Here is a 21,759-nt window from a genome sequence, read left to right on the forward strand (position 1 = left end):
ATGGGGGGTGGCTGCATTACATTCTATGGGGGGCTGGCTGCATTACATTCTATGGGGGTTGTGCTGCATTACATTCTATGGGGGCTGTGCTGTATTACATTCTGTGGGGGCTGTGCTGTATTACATTCTATGGGGGGCTGGCTGCATTACATTCTATGGGGGCTGTGCTGCATTACATTCTATGGGGGGGCTGGCTGCATTACATTCTATGGGGGCAGTGCTGCATTACATTCTATGGGGGCTCTGCAGTATTACATTCTATGGGGGCTGTCCTGCATTACATTCTATGGGAGATGTGCTGCATTACATACTATGGGGGCTCTGCTGCATTATATTCTATGGGGGCTGTGCTGCATTAAATTCTATGGGAGCTGTGCTGTATTACATTCTATGGGGCTGTGCTGTATTACATTCTATGGGGCTGTGCTGCATTACATTATTTGGGGGGCTGGCTGCATTACATTCTATTGGGGTCTGGCTGCATTACATTGTTTGGGGACTGAGCTTTATTACATTCTATGGGAGCTGTGCTGCATTACATTCTATGGGGACTGTGCTGCATTACATTCTATGGGGGCTGGCTGCATTACATTCTATGGGGGCTGTGCTGCATTACATTCTATGGGGGCTGTGCTGCATTACATTCTATGGGGGCTGTGCTGCATTACATTCTATAGGGGCTGGCTGCATTACATTCTATGGGGGGGCTATATTACATTCTATGGGGAGGGCTGTATTACATTCTATGGGGGGCTGTATTACATTCTACGGGGGCTGTATTATATTCTATGGGGGCTACATTATATTCTATGGGGGGCTGCATTATGCTCTATGAGGGGGCTACCATATATTATATATGCAGGGGCTGCGTTATAGTATATGAGGGGGCTGCATTATATTAACATAGTAACATAGTAACATAGTTAGTAAGGCCGAAAAAAGACATTTGTCCATCCAGTTCAGCCTATATTCCATCATAATAAATACCCAGATCTACGTCCTTCTACAGAACCTAATAATTGTATGATACAATATTGTTCTGCTCCAGGAAGACATCCAGGCCTCTCTTGAACCCCTCGACTGAGTTCGCCATCACCACCTCCTCAGGCAAGCAATTCCAGATTCTCACTGCCCTAACAGTAAAGAATCCTCTTCTATGTTGGTGGAAAAACCTTCTCTCCTCCAGACGCAAAGAATGCCCCCTTGTGCCCGTCACCTTCCTTGGTATAAACAGATCCTCAGCGAGATATTTGTATTGTCCCCTTATATACTTATACATGGTTATTAGATCGCCCCTCAGTCGTCTTTTTTCTAGACTAAATAATCCTAATTTCGCTAATCTATCTGGGTATTGTAGTTCTCCCATCCCCTTTATTAATTTTGTTGCCCTCCTTTGTACTCTCTCTAGTTCCATTATATCCTTCCTGAGCACCGGTGCCCAAAACTGGACACAGTACTCCATGTGCGGTCTAACTAGGGATTTGTACAGAGGCAGTATAATGCTCTCATCATGTGTATCCAGACCTCTTTTAATGCACCCCATGATCCTGTTTGCCTTGGCAGCTGCTGCCTGGCACTGGCTGCTCCAGGTAAGTTTATCATTAACTAGGATCCCCAAGTCCTTCTCCCTGTCAGATTTACCCAGTGGTTTCCCGTTCAGTGTGTAATGGTGATATTGATTCCCTCTTCCCATGTGTATAACCTTACATTTATCATTGTTAAACCTCATCTGCCACCTTTCAGCCCAAGTTTCCAACTTATCCAGATCCATCTGTAGCAGAATACTATCTTCTCTTGTATTAACTGCTTTACATAGTTTTGTATCATCTGCAAATATCGATATTTTACTGTGTAAACCTTCTACCAGATCATTAATGAATATGTTGAAGAGAACAGGTCCCAATACTGACCCCTGCGGTACCCCACTGGTCACAGCGACCCAGTTAGAGACTATACCATTTATAACCACCCTCTGCTTTCTATCACTAAGCCAGTTACTAACCCATTTACACACATTTTCCCCCAGACCAAGCATTCTCATTTTGTGTACCAACCTCTTGTGCGGCACGGTATCAAACGCTTTGGAAAAATCGAGATATACCACGTCCAATGACTCACCGTGGTCCAGTCTATAGCTTACCTCTTCATAAAAACTGATTAGATTGGTTTGACAGGAGTGATTTCTCATAAACCCATGCTGATATGGAGTTAAACAGTTATTCTCATTGAGATAATCCAGAATAACATCCCTCAGAAACCCTTCAAATATTTTACCAACAATAGAGGTTAGACTTACTGGCCTATAATTTCCAGGTTCACTTTTAGAGCCCTTTTTGAATATTGGCACCACATTTGCTATGCGCCAATCCTGCGGAACAGACCCTGTCTCTATAGAGTCCCTAAAAATAAGAAATAATGGTTTATCTATTACATTACTTAGTTCTCTTAGTACTCGTGGGTGTATGCCATCCGGACCCGGAGATTTATCTATTTTAATCTTATTTAGCCGGTTTCGCACCTCTTCTTGGGTTAGATTGGTGACCCTTAATATAGGGTTTTCATTGTTTCTTGGGATTTCACCTAGCATTTCATTTTCCACCGTGAATACCGTGGAGAAGAAGGTGTTTAATATGTTAGCTTTTTCCTCGTCATCTACAACCATTCTTTCCTCACTATTTTTTAAGGGGCTTACATTTTCAGTTTTTATTCTTTTACTATTGATATAGTTGAAGAACAGTTTGGGATTAGTTTTACTCTCCTTAGCAATGTGCTTCTCTGTTTCCTTTTTGGCAGCTTTAATTAGTTTTTTAGATAAAGTATTTTTCTCCCTATAGTTTTTTAGAGCTTCAATGGTGCCATCCTGCTTTAGTAGTGCAAATGCTTTCTTTTTACTGTTAATTGCCTGTCTTACTTCTTTGTTTAGCCACATTGGGTTTTTCCTATTTCTAGTCCTTTTATTCCCACAAGGTATAAACCGCTTACACTGCCTATTTAGGATGTTCTTAAACATTTCCCATTTATTATCTGTATTCTCATTTCTGAGGATATTGTCCCAGTCTACCAGATTAAGGGCATCTCTAAGCTGTTCAAACTTTGCCTTCCTAAAGTTCAATGTTTTTGTGACTCCCTGACAAGTCCCCCTAGTGAAAGACAGGTGAAACTGCACAATATTGTGGTCGCTATTTCCTAAATGCCCAACCACCTGCAGATTTGTTATTCTGTCAGGTCTATTAGATAGTATTAGGTCTAAAAGTGCTGCTCCTCTGGTTGGATTCTGCACCAATTGTGAAAGATAATTTTTCTTGGTTATTAGCAGAAACCTGTTGCCTTTATGGGTTTCACAGGTTTCTGTTTCCCAGTTAATATCCGGGTAGTTAAAGTCCCCCATAACCAGGACCTCATTATGGGTTGCAGCTTCATCTATCTGCTTTAGAAGTAGACTTTCCATGCTTTCTGTTATATTTGGGGGTTTGTAACAGACCCCAATGAGAATTTTGTTACCATTTTTCCCTCCATGAATTTCAACCCATATGGACTCGACATCCTCATTCCCTTCGCTAATATCCTCCCTTAAAGTGGACTTTAGACAAGACTTTACATAGAGACAAACCCCTCCTCCTCTCCGATTTTTACGATCCTTTCTAAACAGACTGTAACCCTGTAAGTTAACTGCCCAGTCATAGCTTTCATCTAACCATGTCTCGGTTATTCCCACTATGTCAAAGTTACCTGTAGATATTTCTGCTTCTAGTTCTTCCATCTTGTTTGTCAGGCTTCTGGCGTTTGCGAGCATGCAGTTTAGAGGATTTTGTTTTGTTCCAATCTCCTCACTGTGGATTGTTTTAGAAATGTTCTTACCTCCCTTCTGAGTATGTTTTCCTGGGTCGTCTTTGTTCGAGTCTAATGTTTTTCTTCCCGTCCCCTCTTCTTCTAGTTTAACGCCCTCCTGATGAGTGTAGCGAGTCTTCTGGCGAATGTGTGTTTCCCAGGTTTGTTGAGGTGTAGTCCGTCTCTGGCGAGGAGTCCATCATACCAGTAATTCACACCGTGGTCCAGGAATCCAAATCCTTGTTGTCTGCACCATCGTCTTAGCCAGTTGTTTGCATCAAGGATCCTGTTCCATCTCCTGGTGCCATGCCCGTCTACTGGAAGGATAGAAGAAAAAACTACCTGTGCATCCAGTTCCTTTACTTTCTTCCCCAACTCTTCAAAGTCCTTGCAGATTGTCGGTAGGTCCTTCCTTGCCGTGTCATTGGTGCCAACATGTATCAGAAGAAATGGGTGGACGTCCTTGGAGCTGAAGAGCTTTGGTATCCTATCGGTCACATCCTTGATCATCGCACCTGGAAGGCAGCATACTTCTCTTGCAGTTATGTCCGGTCTGCAGATGGCTGCTTCGGTGCCTCTCAGTAGTGAGTCTCCCACCACCACCACTCTTCGTTGCTTCTTGGCTGTACTTTTTGCTGTCACTTGTTGCTGTGTGCCCTTTTCTTTTTTGCTTGCTGGTATTGCTTCATTCTTAGGTGTGCCATCTTCATCCTCTACAAAGATTTGATATCGGTTCTTCAGTTGTGTGGTTGGTGATTTCTCCATGGTCTTCTTGCTTCTTTTGGTCACATGCTTCCACTCATCTGCTTTTGGAGGTTCTCTGACACTTTTTGCACCTTCTGTGACCAGTAGAGATGCTTCTGTTCTGTCTAGAAAGTCTTCATTCTCTTTGATGAGTTTCAAAGTTGCTATTCTTTCTTCCAGACCCCGCACCTTTTCTTCTAAAAGGGCCACTAGTCTACACTTCTGACAGGTGAAATTTAATTCTTCTTCTGGTCGATCTGTGAACATGTAGCACATGCTGCAGCTCACCATGTAGGTTGTCACATCTGCCATGTTGCTCCTAGATCCTGCTGACTTGCTGTGTGTTTTCCTTCTTGTGTAATCTACTCAGCCAAGCTCTCTTGCAATAATGTCCTATAGGCAAAAATTCTTCTAGCTTAGGGAGACTTCGCTTCTCCCAGAAGGCACCTGGAATATGCAAATTAGTCTCCTGAAGCTTGAATCCCTGGTTTGGTGATGCTTTCGAAGCAGCTGGTCCCGGCTGTACCCAACGATCTTCTAGCTTAGGGAGACTTCGCTTCTCCCAGAAGGCACCTGGAATATGCAAATTAGCCTCCTGAAGCTTGAATCCCTGGTTTGGTGATGCTTTCGAAGCAGCTGGTCCCGGCTGTACCCAACGATCTTCTAGCTTAGGGAGACTTCGCTTCTCCCAGAAGGCACCTGGAATATGCAAATTAGCCTCCTGAAGCTTGAATCCCTGGTTTGGTGATGCTTTCGAAGCAGCTGGTACCGGCTGTACCCAACGATCTTCTAGCTTAGGGAGACTTCGCTTCTCCCAGAAGGCACCTGGAATATGCAAATTAGCCTCCTGAAGCTTGAATCCCTGGTTTGGTGATGCTTTCGAAGCAGCTGGTCCCGGCTGTACCCAACGATCTTCTAGCTTAGGGAGACTTCGCTAATATTCTCTGGGGGGTTACATTATACTCAGGGGGCTACAATATATTCTGTGGGGTGGCTGCATTATACTCTGGGGTGGCATCATTATACTATATGTGGGCTTCATTATACTGTATCGAGGACTATGGGGAATACATTATACTATATGAAGAACTATGGGGTGCATTATACTATGGGAAGTGAATTGTACTACATGGATGACAATGGCGGGGCATTACACTATATGGAGCACTATGAAGAATGAATTATACTATTTGGAGGACTGAGGAGTGTATTATACTATATACTCCCCAGCCATCTCACCTTCCCCTCAGAACTGTTCCTCCACATACAATCCTTTTTATCCAGACACACACGGCCACATCATGTCCTATCCTGCTCCCACCTTCTAATGATCTGTCTGTTACTCCTCATTGCTGGTGACATATCCCCAAATCCCGGCCCTCCCCAATTCATCCCCACACTCGTTTCTAACCCCCTGCCACGATCCTCCGCACGTTTTCCCAACCACGACAACCTCATACCCATTCATCCAGCCCCCACTCCCCCGCTCCCCCTACTTGGAGCACAATGGAACGCACGCTCCATCTGCAACAAACTGCCATTTATCCATGACCTCTTCATCACCAACAAACTCTCCTTCCTCGGCCTCACTGAAACCTGGCTCACCCCCTCTGACTCGGCCTCTCCAGCTGCACTCTCCTATGGCGGATTCCACCTCTCTCACACCCCTCGCCCCAGCAACAAACGCGGTGGAGGAGTTGGCTTGCTCCTGTCCGACACCTGCTCCTTTACTCCAATCCCGCTACCACCCTCCGCTACTCTTCCCTCGTTTGAGGTGCACTCTGTCCGCATCTATTCCCCCTCCAACCTCCAGCTGGCTGTCATCTACCGCCCCCCAGAACTAGCCATCTCCACCTTTCTCGACCACTTCACCACCTGGCTACTTCATTTCCTCTCTGTTGACATCCCCACTATCATCATGGGTGATTTCAATGTCCCCATTGACACTTTTACCTCAGCTACCTCTAAACTTTTATCACTGACTGCCTCCTTTGGCCTCACTCAATGGTCCTCTGAGGCCACTCACAAAGATGGCCACACGCTGGACCTCATCTTCACCCGCCTCTGCTCCCTTACTAACCTCACTAACACACCCCTCCCCCTGTCTGACCACAACCTACTGACATTCTCGTCCCTCTCCTCTCCTAGTGTGCAACCCCCACTCCACAAACTCACTCACCCTCGCAGAAATCTCAAACATCTCAACTTACAATCACTCTCTGAGTCCCTTCTCCCTCTCACAGACATAGCCTCCCTTCATGACACAGATGCTGCTGCCACTTTTTATAACACCACAATAACAACAACACTCGATTCGGCCACCCCACTCATGCATAGTAAAACTCGTACAATTAACAGGCAGCCCTGGCTGACCAGCCTGACCAAAGAATTGAGACGGGCTTCCAGGATTGCTGAGCGGAGATGGAAGCGATCCCACTCTGCCGACCACTTCACTGCATACAAGCAGTCCCTCGCCAGCTTCAAGTCTGCGCTCACTGCCGCAAAACAAACTTACTTCTCATCCCTCATATCCTCCCTGTCCCACAACCCTAAACAGCTTTTCAACACTTTCAATTCTCTACTCCGTCCCCCCGCACCTCCTCCCTCCCCCCTCATTTCTGCTGATGACTTCGCCTCTTTCTTTAAACAGAAGATCGATACGATCAGAGAAAGCTTTGGCCCACAGCGCCCACTGCCCCTCTTAGCTGCTCAACCCTGCTCCTCCAAAACCAGCTTCTCCACCATGACAGAAGATCAGCTCTCCACCCTCCTGTCAAGATCACACCTCACCACCTGCACGCTTGACCCGCTCCCATCCCACCTCATCCCTAACCTTTCCACGGTCTTCATCCCAACCCTAACACACCTCTTCAACCTCTCACTCACAACAGGTGTCTTTCCCTCATCCTTCAAGCATGCCAAGATCACACCCATCCTCAAAAAGCCCTCCCTCGACCCATCCTCTGTGTCTAGCTATCGCCCAATATCTCTTCTCCCTTATGCCTCCAAATTGCTGGAGCAACACGTCCATCTTGAACTGTCCTCCCACTTCTCCTCCTGCTCCCTCTTTGATCGGTTACAATCAGGCTTCCGTTCCCATCACTCAACTGAAACTGCCCTAACTAAAGTCACCAATGACCTACTAACTGCCAGGAGCAAGCGACACTACTCTGTCCTCCTTCTCCTGGACTTGTCTTCTGCCTTTGACACTGTAGACCACTCCCTTTTGCTACAAATCCTCTCATCCCTTGGCATCACAGACTTGGCCCTTTCCTGGATCTCGTCATATCTGACAGACCGAACATTCAGTGTCTCCCTCCCCCACACCACCTCCTCACTTCGCCCCTTGTCAGTCGGTGTTCCTCAAGGCTCTGTTCTAGGACCCCTACTCTTCTCCATCTACACTTTCGGCCTGGGACAGCTCATAGAATCCCACGGTATGCAGTACCATCTCTACGCTGACGACACGCAGATCTACCTCTCCGGACCTGACCTGACCTCTCCTCCTTGCTTACCAAAATCCCGCACTGTCTGTCTGCCATTTCAGCATTCTTTTCTGCTCGCTTTCTACAACTGAACATGGACAAAACAGAATTCATCATCTTTCCCCCATCTCACTCTACCCCTCCACCAGACCTATCCATCAATGTCAATGGCTGCTCACTATCCCCAGTCCCACACGCCCGGTGCCTCGGGGTGATCCTCGACTCTGCCCTCTCTTTCAAGCCACATATCCAAGCCCTTGCCTCCTCCTGTCGTCTCAAACTCAAAAATATTTCCCGGATCCGTGCTTTCCTTGACCGCAACACTGCAAAAACGCTAGTGCATGCCCTTATCATCTCCCGCCTCGACTACTGCAACCTCCTACTCTCTGGACTCCCCTCTAGCACTCTGGCACCACTCCAATCCATCCTACACTCTGCTGCCCGACTAATCCACCTGTCCCCCCGCTATTCCCCAGCCTCTCCCCTGTGTCAAGCCCTTCACTGGCTTCCTATCGCCCAGAGACTCCAGTTCAAAACCCTCACACTGACATACAAAGCCGTCCACAACCTGTCTCCTCCATACATCTGTGACATGGTCTCCCGGTACCATATATATATATATATGGGAACAGAAATCCTTGTTCTCAGCAGCACATCGCCGGTGTAAACTGTAGTTGTGCTGCTGATAACATGATACTGTATGGGGACAGATTGATCTAATTGTGATTGTTCTGTTCCCTTCATTCTTTCTCAGTTGGAGTAAAGAGGCCGGGAAACAAGCGAACAACTTCACTATTGTCGATCACACTCGTTTAGTGGCCTGAGATCAGTGCATATAAATACAGCGAAATTCTGCGCAGGGAGACGAGGCAAGGTGATGACAGTTGTAGTTAGCACCCGGCGCCTGGGAATAGTGCTAACTCTACTGCTTTTCCCAGTCGCCAGAGCATTTAATTCTGGTATGTGTAATGATTTTTAGGGTTGATGTCAGCTGCATAATGTCAGCTGCTATCAATCCCTGGTGTAAGTAATGGAGCGGTGTCTATCAGACACCCCCATGACTAGCCCAGACCTGGTGAGACCCAGCGACTGTGAAGAGCGGTGACGGCAGTAACAATACCGCTCTTCACAGTCGCTGAACTCAGCGCAAGACCCGGAATATCGGAAGAGCGGTGACGTTCCTGATGTCACCGCTCTTCAGAGTCACTGGGTCTCGTGCTGCGCAGCGGAACCAAAAGTGGCTGTAGGCAAAGTTTATGGAGCATCAGAATGAGGTTCCATAGCCTTTGGTCGTCTCATCCCTTCATTATCCATGAGATCCAGTTATGTAGGTAAAGTAGCGGCTTTTCTTGGTACTGCAACTAAAAACAATAAATAGGACTGAGCTGTAATGCTGGATACAGCTGTGATTATATGTTATATAGTCGTGTTACACTCCCCTCACTTCTTGTAACCTACAAGTGTACAAAGATATTATACAGTCACCATGTGACAAGTGGGCTTGTGTAACTTCAAATGCCAGGGCTGAATTTTAGTCCCAGTCCGGCCCTGCTGCACTCAGATGTGATAACAAAAAAACTGCTGACATATTCCCTTTAAACATTTTTAGGAACTTTTGTTAAGAACTTTCAGGCAGGCAGTTGTTAGCTACCTGCCTGTTCAGCCCTGCGTTGATGTCTGCTGACCCAGAGCGGTCACACACTACTCCTGTTGTGTGGATTTCACTGACATCACATTGACAGAGCAATTTCTTCTCTTCTGCTCTGCTATATTGATAGGGCGTGAATGCTGATTGACAGCTGGCTCCCTGCAGTTAGGCAGCAGGGAGCTGATTGTATATCAGCATGACATTGGCTGTGATGCCCCATGTACAGAACAGACTGAAAGAGAAGAAGCTGCTCAATAGATGTGAGTTCAAAGGAAGCAGCAGAATTGCCGGCAGGAGCGGTCCATGAGATGGCAGAGATTGGCGCAGCACAGAACTGGTACGTAGTTAGCAACTACCTACATGTACAGTAAGTTCTTAGCCCCATAAGAAAAAGTCTTTGACGAGACCAAATGTCTCATGTGCTTTTTGTAAAACTATTTTTGCGCCTCCCATTAGTTGATCCTTCTGCCTTCAAACCATACATGCCAATTTTGCATGTTCTCCCCATACTTGTTTCAGCTTCTTTCCTCCCTCCAAAAATATTCCTGTATATGATCTTATAATTTAGATTGTGAGCCCCAATGGGGACAAAGACTGATTGCTCATAGATTCCTATTATCTGTATTGTCACAGTGTGCAGGACATCAGGCTCGGATGATGTAGCTGCTTTTGTTTCTCCTATTAGTGCCTCTGTGGACATTTACAGGGCCGTTGCCCTAAGCGTTCATTAATTTCGTTATGTCTTAGCTCAAATCCGCAAATTACCTCCTCTCTGTTAGATTTCCATGACAACGCAATAGACGTCGTCCCTCTCAGTGAAGATTCAATCTGCCACACCGGTTGTCTCTCTGCCCCTTAAGATTTCCGACCGTTATCTGGAAGCGTCTCAGCAATGGCTTCGGGGTTTCCAAGAATATGCACCTACAAAAATCAACCCAAAAGAGCTGTAATGTGATATACTGCTCGTTCCATTACCCGCAGCCACTGCTAACGCTGATGGAGGAAGGCTATTACCGCATCGCTTGATGTCATTGATCAGACTATGACACATGGCCCCCCCTAGCCATGAAGGTGTTAATGAAATAGCGAAAAATATTGAAACACCTGAGATGTGAATGCTCATCATTATAGAAAATCGAGGTCAGTTTTATTTCTGATGCACAGCTCCAAACCCTATGCACAAATATTAGGAAAAGTCTTATTATTATTCAATATTTTCAATCCAGATTCACTGGAACATCTGTGACTTTTTTCCTCTCTCATTACCAAGTAAACCACCATCGGCCCGGCTCATTTAATATGTAATTATACCTGAAATTGGCCCAAATCTTAGCGCAAATCTACACTTCCTCAAAGCAGTCGTAGCTTTCAATTTTCAGTGTAAAGACTGCTTTATATATTTGGTGCATTTTATTCCAGTGCAAAAAAAAGTGTAAGTCCGGCACATGAAACAAGAATCGCAACCAAAGAGTAATAATATATTTCTAAACACCTACAACCACCACTAGAGGGAGATAAAGAGTCAACTGCATACATTAAAGGGATTATCCATAAATCAGACACCACCTGTGACTCCGTTTGTCTCCGTCCAGTAAAATAATAACACCTATACTCACTTCCGGTGTCGGCACCATTCCAGCGGTATTGGCATTGGTTCTCCCAGGCTCTAGTGACATTGTTATGTCATGCCATCCTTGCAGCCAGTCTTTGCTCTCTTCCGTAGCTGTCACTTCCTCTGGATGTCTTGATTCATCCAAAGGATGGGCGAGTGAAGCCAGCGCTGATTGGCCACAGGGCTCGTTTCGCATGACATAACAATGTCACTCAAACCCGGGCGAACCAGTGTCAAAACCGTTGAGATAGTGTCGGAACCAGACATGAGTATAGGTGTTATTATTTTACAGGAGGGGAGACATAGAGATTCAGAAGGGATTGTCCAAGTAGTGGACAATGCCTTCAATCTATTTAACTTTAAGGGCTTGTGTCGAGTTTGGAAGGTTGTCTTTCTCCAGCAGTCCCTTAGTGAATGAATGGAACGGATGTCGATCCTCTGCTCCATTAAAACGGCAGAACCTCTTCATGGGATACGTGGAGGTTCCAGAGGTCGGACACTCAATGATTGGGAAATGATCCTCTTTCCAATGGACAAGAGAAATCTTCCAAACAACTTCTTTTCAATCCATACGATAGGTGAAGAATAATAATAATAATAATAATAATAATAATAATAATTTTTATTTATATAGCGCCAACATATTCCGCAGCGCTTTACAAATTATAGAGGGGACTTGTACAGACAATAGACATTACAGCATAACAGAAATACAGTTCAAAACAGATACCAGGAGGAGTGAGGGCCCTGCTCGCAAGCTTACAAACTATGAGGAAAAAGGGAGACACGAGAGGTGGATGGTAACAATTGCTTTAGTTATTCGGAGAATTGCTGATCCTAATCACTCCATTCAGATGGGGGTCTTCAGAGCCCTGTTTATGCGATTATTGGGTTTCCAAGCGGTTGAAACTCCCGTTATTTCCTATGGATAAGAAATAACGTCCCAAACCCTTTAAATGGCTCATACCACAATCACAACTTATCTCTCCACAGGATAGATGAACTACTGATCCCAAACATGTATATGTGGGTCCGAAGTCCGAGTCCTGAGTGGTAGTCAAGCATGCCGAGGAGCTCTACATGGCACCCTGATATCTCCATCAGTGCCTCCTGAATGGAGCCATCATGTGTTTGATGGGCAACGATCTATTTACATAAGGGTATCAGGAACCTCTATCCTCAGGATTAGTGCAATCAGCTCCAACATGCTAGGAGATGTTTTACAAAATGAATCCTAATGTTTGATACAGTCCTGAGTCCAGACATCATAATTGTCATTACTTGATGTTTATGAGCAGAAATGCCAATCTAACAGGGCGCCCCACCTACTATACAACATTTATGAAATTGGTGACTTCATACGGGCAGAACATCTTTGGGCCTCTCAAGGAACCAGGGAACCAGTGCGGCTTCTACTCCAACACTTCTATAAGAACGTACTACAATTTTTGTAGCTCAAATTGAATTAAAGAGAACCTGTTACTCAATTAATGATGCCCGAACCGTGGGTAGCATAAATCAGAGCCTGGCTACACGATTGTAGCTAGGTATTTATTTCTCTGAAACATGCCAGGATTTTAGTGAAAACACCATTTGAAGAGTTGGCTAGGACTATAGGAAGAGACTTGACCAGTTTGACACTCCTCAAACCGCTTCTCCTGGAATTGCTCTAGTTGATTGTTAAGTCTCTCCTTTGTGTATACAGAGAAAGAGGACTATCAATTACATGGAGTGGAGGAAAGACAGCTATGGGCAGTGCTGGACTAGTCATGTCTCTCAATATAGTGCTGTCCAGCTCTTAAAACTGTGTTTTCTCTGAAACATTGGAGCATTTCATACTAAAACATACCTGGTTGCAATTTTGGAAGTTACATCTTCATCAAAACGGTACCCTCCCAACAGTAAAACACCATACACATAAGTAAATTTCCACTTCTAAAATAGGAACTAATCCGACCTAAATCCACTTAATTAAATGTAAAAATATCTACTGCAATTTGAAAGTGTACCTGCAATTTTAGGTAACTTTTAAAGAGGTTATCTAGGAATTTTTTTTACTATGTTTCAAAACAACAACAGGCAAGTAGTTGTTAACTACCTGTCTGTTGTATGCACCGCCGGCTCAGAGCGCTCACTGACCGCTCCTGCAGGCGATTCAGCTGCTCTACAACAACAGAGCAGCCTTTATTCTTCCACACTTCTCTGTTGATGAGGAGTGACTGCCGGAGTCAAGTTGATTCAAAGCTGGAGTTAGGCGGCATGGAGCTTACTGTAAATCATAAAGATATCGGCAATCACGCCCTGTAAAAAGAGCAAAATCGAAGAGAAAGCACTGCTCTATTGGAGTGATGTCACTAAATTGCTGGCAAGAGCGGTCTAAGACTTCTCTACACTGGCAGAAATTGTCAGTGAGCACAACAGTTCTTAGACACATTGTAAAAAAAACTGATTTAAGTATAAGTTGCTGTGTGTATACATGGCTAATAACACCATTTCTGGCCTCATTATACTTCAATCCTGCATTTAACCAGTTTTCTCCTCTGCAGATTCTTTTTCTAGTTTCAGTTGTCTCTGAGCTACTGGGCAGAGACTAGCTGCTATGATGTCTTACATACACAGCACACACTGACATGCGGGATTCCTGCTCTCCTGTCTCCATGTAGCACATGTTCAGAAGAAGACAATATACAGCAGTACTTAGTAGCACAGTTTGTAGAATCAAAAGTGACCAATTAAGCAACCTCCTCCTAGTTATTTACCTCTTTGTTTAGTTCTTCGGGTTCTCCTTACATGTGGGAAATATGTTAACAACAGTAATATTGACTGATGTAATGACTTTTTTCAATGTTTTCCTTGTTAATAAACGTTTTTATAAAATATTTTTTGTTTTAAATTGTATAAAAAAAACTCCTCTGTTTACTCTGGCTAACATTAATGTTACTAAATGGTTTCTATACATTAGAGTGTATGTATGACTAAACTCTCGGTTGTGTTTTAACATAGCAAAAATGTTTGAAGATTATTTTGTCTAATTTCTATTTTTAAAGTAGGAAGCAGGCGGCGGTGATCTTGTGATGTCTTAATCTGTCGCCTACTGGAGAGCTTAATTATGACAGTGGGGATTTCATTAACTGCTTGAATGTAGTTAAAACATACACGGGAGGCTCTGAGAATTTTTCTGGCTGTTTACAGACCCATCAGGGTGCCTTGTCATTTGCGTTTTTAAACACTTATTTATTTGATGTGTGGTCTGGCAACAGAATGTAAACCTCTGAAATATCTTGTGAGTTCTGGAACTGAATGTTTAAAATAAATTGGTATTTATGTACTGTAATTGGTGGGAAATATGCACTATTTATCTCATATCTATCTATCTACCTATCAATCTTTCTATTTATTATCTATCTAATAAACCTTTATCTCTGGATCTTCTGTACCTATTTACCATCTATCTACAAAAGGAAGTACAGCAGATTACTGACTGCATCAAGACACATACAAATATTGAATATATAAAATATAAACTGCATCGAAGCCGTATAGATTATATTTAAAAAATTAAGATACTTAATGCACAAATTTTCCATTTCATGAAAGCCCATCAGACACAACTAGAGATTAGCGGATCTTTTGAAATTCAAATTATTTGGCTTTGCTGAATTTTACTACAGAATTTGATTTGTGGCTAATAAATTCATGTAAATCTCAATAATTGAAAACTTATAATTGCTGTAAAAAGAGATATGACCCAACTGACCATGAAAGCTTATACTCTAGAGGAGAGATACAGAGAGAAAAAGAGAGAGAGATAGGAGGACCCCACTGACCATAAGAGCTTACACTCTACAGAAGAGAGAGAGGACCACACTGACCATAAGAGCTTACACTCTACAGGAGAGAGAGGACCCCACTGACCATAAGAGCTTACACTCTACAGGAGAGAGAGGACCCCACTGACCATAAGAGCTTACACTCTACAGGAGAGAGAGAGAGGACTCCACTGACCATAAGAGCTTACACTCTACAGGAGAGAGAGGACCCCACTGACCATAAGAGCTTACACTCTACAGGAGAGAGAGAGGACCCCACTGACCATAAGAGCTTATACTCTACAGGAGAGAGAGAGAGGACTCCACTGACCATAAGAGCTTACACTCTACAGGAGAGAGAGAGAGGACTCCACTGACCATAAGAGCTTACACTCTACAGGAGAGAGAGGACCCTACTGACCATAAGAGCTTATACTCTACAGGAGAGAGAGAGAGGACTCCACTGACCATAAGAGCTTACACTCTACAGGAGAGAGAGAGAGGACCCCACTGACCATAAGAGCTTACACTCTACAGGAGAGAGAGGACCCCACTGACCATAAGAGCTTATACTCTACAGGAGAGAGAGGACCCCACTGACCATAAGAGCTTATACTCTACAGGAGAGAGAGAGAGGACTCCACTGACCATAAGAGCTTACACTCTACAGGAGAGAGAGAGAGGACCCCACTGACCATAAGAGCTTACACTCTACAGGAGAGAGAGGACCCCACTGACCATAAGAGCTTACACTCTACAGGAGAGAGAGGACCCCACTGACCATAAGAGCTTACACTCTACAGGAGAGAGAGAGAGGACCCCACTGACCATAAGAGCTTACACTCTACAGGAGAGAGAGGACCCCACTGACCATAAGAGCTTACACTCTACAGGAGAGAGAGGACCCCACTGACCATAAGAGCTTACACTCTACAGGAGAGAGAGGACCCCACTGACCATAAGAGCTTACACTCTACAGGAGAGAGAGGACCCCACTGACCATAAGAGCTTACACTCTACAGGAGAGAGAGGACCCCACTGATCATAAGAGCTTACACTCTACAGGAGAGAGAGGACCCCACTGACCATAAGAGCTTACACTCTACAGGAGAGAGAGGACCCCACTGATCATAAGAGCTTACACTCTACAGGAGAGAGAGGACCCCACTGATCATAAGAGCTTACACTCTACAGGAGAGAGGGGACCCCACTGATCATAAGAGCTTACACTCTACAGGAGAGAGAGGACCCCACTGACCATAAGAGCTTACAATCTACAGGAGAGAGGGGACCCCACTGATCATAAGAGCTTACACTCTACAGGAGAGAGAGGACCCCACTGACCATAAGAGCTTACACTCTACAGGAGAGAGAGGACCCCGCTGACCATAAGAGCTTACACTCTACAGAAGAGAGAGGACCCCACTGACCATAAGAGCTTACACTCTACAGGAGAGAAAGAGAGAGAGAGGACCCCACTGACCATAAGAGCTTACACTCTACAGAAGAGAGAGGACCCCACTGACTATAAGAGCTTACACTCTACAGGAGAGAGAGGAACCCACTGACCATAAGTACTTATACTCTACAGGAGAGAGAAGACCACATTGACCATAAGAGCTTACAATCTACAGAAGAGAGAGGACCACACTGACCATAAGAGCTTACACTCTACAGAAGAGAGAGGAACCCACTGACCGTAAGAGCTTACACTCTACAGAAGAGAGAGGACCCTACTGACCATAAGAGCTTACACTCTACAGGAAAGAGAGGACTCCACTGACCATAAGAGCTTACACTCTACAGGAGAGAGAGAGAGGACCCTACTGACCATAAGAGCTTACACTCTACAGGAGAGAGAGGACCCCACTGACCATAAGAGCTTACACTCTACAGAAGAGAGAGGACCTCACTGACCAAAAGAGCTTACACTCTACAGACGAGAGAGAGGACTCCACTGGCCACAAGAGCTTACACTTTACAGGAGAGAGAGGACCCCACTGACCATAAGAGCTTACACTCTACAGAAGAGAGAGGACCCTACTGACCATAAGAGCTTACACTCTACAGGAAAGTGAGGAACACACTGACCATAAGAGCTTACACTTTACAGATGAGAGAGAGGACCCCACTGACCATAAGAACTTACACTCTACAGGAGAGGACCCCGCTGACCATAAGAGCTTACACTCCACAGGAGAGAGAGGACCCCACTGACCATAAGAACTTACACTCTACAGGAGAGGACCCTGCTGACCATAAGAGCTTACACTCTACAGGAGAGAGAGGACCCCACTGACCATAAGAGCTTACACTCTACAGGAGAGAGAGAGAGGACCCCACTGACCATAAGAGCTTACACTCAACAGGCGAGAGAGGATTCCACTGACCATAAGAGCTTACACTCTACAGACGAGAGAGAGGACTCCACTGACCATAAGAGCTTACACTTTACAGAAGAGAGAGGACCCTACTGACCATAAGAGCTTACACTCTACAGGAGAGAGAGGACCCCACTGACCATATGAGCTTACACTCTACAGAAGAGAGAGGACCTCACTGACCAAAAGAGCTTACACTCTACAGACGAGAGAGAGGACTCCACTGACCATAAGAGCTTACACTTTACAGGAGAGAGAGGACCCCACTGACCATAAGAGCTTACACTCTACAGAAGAGAGAGGACCCTACTGACCATAAGAGCTTACACTCTACAGGAAAGTGAGGACCACACTGACCATAAGAGCTTACACTCTACAGACGAGAGAGAGGACCCCACTGACCATAAGAACTTACACTCTACAGTAGAGGACCCCGCTGACCATAAGAGGTACACTCCACAGGAGAGAGAGGACCCCACTGACCATAAGAACTTACACTCTACAGGAGAGGACCCCGCTGACCATAAGAGCTTACACTCTACAGGAGAGAGAGGACCCCACTGACCATAAGAGCTTACACTCTACAGGAGAGAGAGGACCTCACTGACCATAAGAGCTTAAGGCCCCTTCACATTAAGCGACGCTGCAGCGATACCGACAACGATCCGGATCGCTGCAGCGTCGCTGTTTGGTCGCTGGAGAGCTGTCACACAGACAGCTCTCCAGCGACCAACGATGCCGGTAACCAGGGTAAACATCGGGTAACTAAGCGCAGGGCCGCGCTTAGTAACCCGATGTTTACCCTGGTTACTATCCTAAAAGTAAAAAAAAACCAACGCTATATACTTACCTACAGCCGTCTGTCCTCCAGCGCTGTGCTCTGCACTCCTCCTGTACTGGCTGTGAGCACAGCGGCCGGAAAGCAGAGCGGTGACGTCACCGCTCTGCTTTCCGGCTGACCGACGCTCACAGCCAGTGCAGGAGGAGAGCAGAGCACAGCGCCGGGGACTGACAGCGGTAGGTAAGTATGTAGCGTTTGGTTTTTTTTACTTTTACGCTGGTAACCAGGGTAAACATCGGGTTACTAAGCGCGGCCCTGCGTTTAGTTACCCGATGTTTACCCTAGTTACCAGTGAAGACATCGCTGGATCGGTGTCACACACGCCGATCCAGCGATGTCCACGGGAGATCCAGCGACGAAATAAAGTTCTGGACTTTATTCAGCGACCGACGATCTCCCAGCAGGGGCCTGATCGTTGGTCGCTGTCTTACATAACGATTTCATTAACGATATCGTTGCTACGTCACAAAAAGCAACGATATCGTTAACAATATCGTTATGTGTGAAGGTACCTTTACACTCTACAGGAGAGAGAGGACCCCACTGACCATAAGAGCTTACACTCTACAGGAGAGAGAGGACCCCACTGACCTTAAGAGCTTACACTCTACAGGAGAGAGGGGACTCCACTGACCATAAGAGCTTACACTCTACAGGAGAAAGAGAGGACCCCACTGACCATGAGAACGTACACTCTACAGGAGAGAGATAACCCCACTGACCATAAGAGCTTACACTCTACAGGAGAGAGAAGACCACATTGACCATAAGAGCTTACAATCTACAGGAGAGAGAGGACCCCACTGACCATAAGAGCTTACACTCTACAGAAGAGAGAGGATCCCACTGACTATAAGAGCTTACAGTCTACAGAAGAGAGAGGACCCCACTGACCATAAGAGCTTACACTCTAGAGGAGAAAGAGAGGACCCCACTGACCTTAAGAGCTTACACTCTACAGGAGAGAGGGGACCCCACTGACCATAAGAGCTTACACTCTACAGGAGAGAGAGAGGACCCCACTGACCATAAGAGCGTACACTCTACAGAAGAGATAACCCCACTGACCATAAGAGCTTACACCCTACAGAAGAGAGAGGACCCCACTGACCATAAGAGCTTACACTCTACTGGAGAGAGAGGACCTCACTGACCATAAGAGCTTACACTCTACTGGAGAGAGAGGACCTCACTGACCATAAGAGCTTACACTCTACAGGAGAGAGAGAGGACCCCACTGACCATAAAAGTTTACACTCTACAGGAGAGAGAGGACCCCACTGACCATAAGAGCTTACACTCTACAGAAGAGAGAGGACCCCACTGACCATAAGAGCTTACAATCTACAGAAGAGAGAGGACCCCACTGACCATAAGAGCTTACACTCTACAGGAGAGAGAGGACCCCACTGTCCATAAGAGCTTACACTCTACAGGAGAGAGAGGACTCCACTGGCCATAAGAGCTTACACTCTACAGCAGAGAGAGGACCCCACTGACCATAAGAGCTTACCCTCTACAGGAGAGAGAGAGAGGACCCCACTGACCATAAGAGCTTACACTCTACAGGAGAGAGAGATGACCCCACTGACCATAAAAGCTTACACTCTACAGGAGAGAGAGGACCCCACTGACCATAAGAGCTTACACTTTACAGAAGAGAGAGGACCCCACTGACCATAAGAGCTTACAATCTACAGAAGAGAGAGGACCCCACTGACCATAAGAGCTTACACTCTACAGGAGAGAGAGGACCCCACTGACCATAAGAGCTTACACTCTACAGGAGAGAGAGGACTCCACTGGCCATAAGAGCTTACACTCTACAGCAGAGAGAGGACCCCACTGACCATAAAAGCTTACACTCTACAGGAGAGAGAGGACACCACTGACAATAAGAGATTACACTCTACAGGAGAGAGAGGACCCCACTGACCACAAGAGCTTACGCTCTACAGGAGAGAGAGGACCACACTGGCCATAAGAGCTTACACTCTACAGGAGAGAGAGAGAGAGAGAGGAACCCACTGACCATAAGTGATTATACTCTACTGGAGAGAAAGAGAGGACGCTATATGTTGGCGCTATATAAATAAAAATTATTATTATTACTCTACAGGAGAGAGAAGACCACATTGATCATAAGAGCTTACAATCTACAGAAGAGAGAGGACCCCACTGACCATAAGAGCTTACACTCTAGAGGAGAAAGAGAGGACCCCACTGACCTTAAGAGCTTACACTCTACAGGAGAGAGGGGACCCCACTGACCATAAGAGCTTACACTCTACAGGAGAGAGAGAGGACCCCACTGACCATAAGAGCGTACACTCTACAGAAGAGATAACCCCACTGACCATAAGAGCTTACACCCTACAGAAGAGAGAGGACCCCACTGACCATAAGAGCTTACACTCTACTGGAGAGAGAGGACCTCACTGACCATAAGAGCTTACACTCTACTGGAGAGAGAGGACCTCACTGACCATAAGAGCTTACACTCTACAGGAGAGAGAGAGGACCCCACTGACCATAAAAGTTTACACTCTACAGGAGAGAGAGGACCCCACTGACCATAAGAGCTTACACTCTACAGAAGAGAGAGGACCCCACTGACCATAAGAGCTTACAATCTACAGAAGAGAGAGGACCCCACTGACCATAAGAGCTTACACTCTACAGGAGAGAGAGGACCCCACTGTCCATAAGAGCTTACACTCTACAGGAGAGAGAGGACTCCACTGGCCATAAGAGCTTACACTCTACAGCAGAGAGAGGACCCCACTGACCATAAGAGCTTACCCTCTACAGGAGAGAGAGAGAGGACCCCACTGACCATAAGAGCTTACACTCTACAGGAGAGAGAGATGACCCCACTGACCATAAAAGCTTACACTCTACAGGAGAGAGAGGACCCCACTGACCATAAGAGCTTACACTTTACAGAAGAGAGAGGACCCCACTGACCATAAGAGCTTACAATCTACAGAAGAGAGAGGACCCCACTGACCATAAGAGCTTACACTCTACAGGAGAGAGAGGACCCCACTGACCATAAGAGCTTACACTCTACAGGAGAGAGAGGACTCCACTGGCCATAAGAGCTTACACTCTACAGCAGAGAGAGGACCCCACTGACCATAAAAGCTTACACTCTACAGGAGAGAGAGGACACCACTGACAATAAGAGATTACACTCTACAGGAGAGAGAGGACCCCACTGACCACAAGAGCTTACGCTCTACAGGAGAGAGAGGACCACACTGGCCATAAGAGCTTACACTCTACAGGAGAGAGAGAGAGAGAGAGGAACCCACTGACCATAAGTGATTATACTCTACTGGAGAGAAAGAGAGGACGCTATATGTTGGCGCTATATAAATAAAAATTATTATTATTACTCTACAGGAG

Source organism: Ranitomeya imitator, chromosome 7 (assembly GCF_032444005.1).
Source record: "Ranitomeya imitator isolate aRanImi1 chromosome 7, aRanImi1.pri, whole genome shotgun sequence".
In the NCBI taxonomy this organism is placed as follows: Eukaryota; Metazoa; Chordata; class Amphibia; order Anura; family Dendrobatidae; genus Ranitomeya; species Ranitomeya imitator.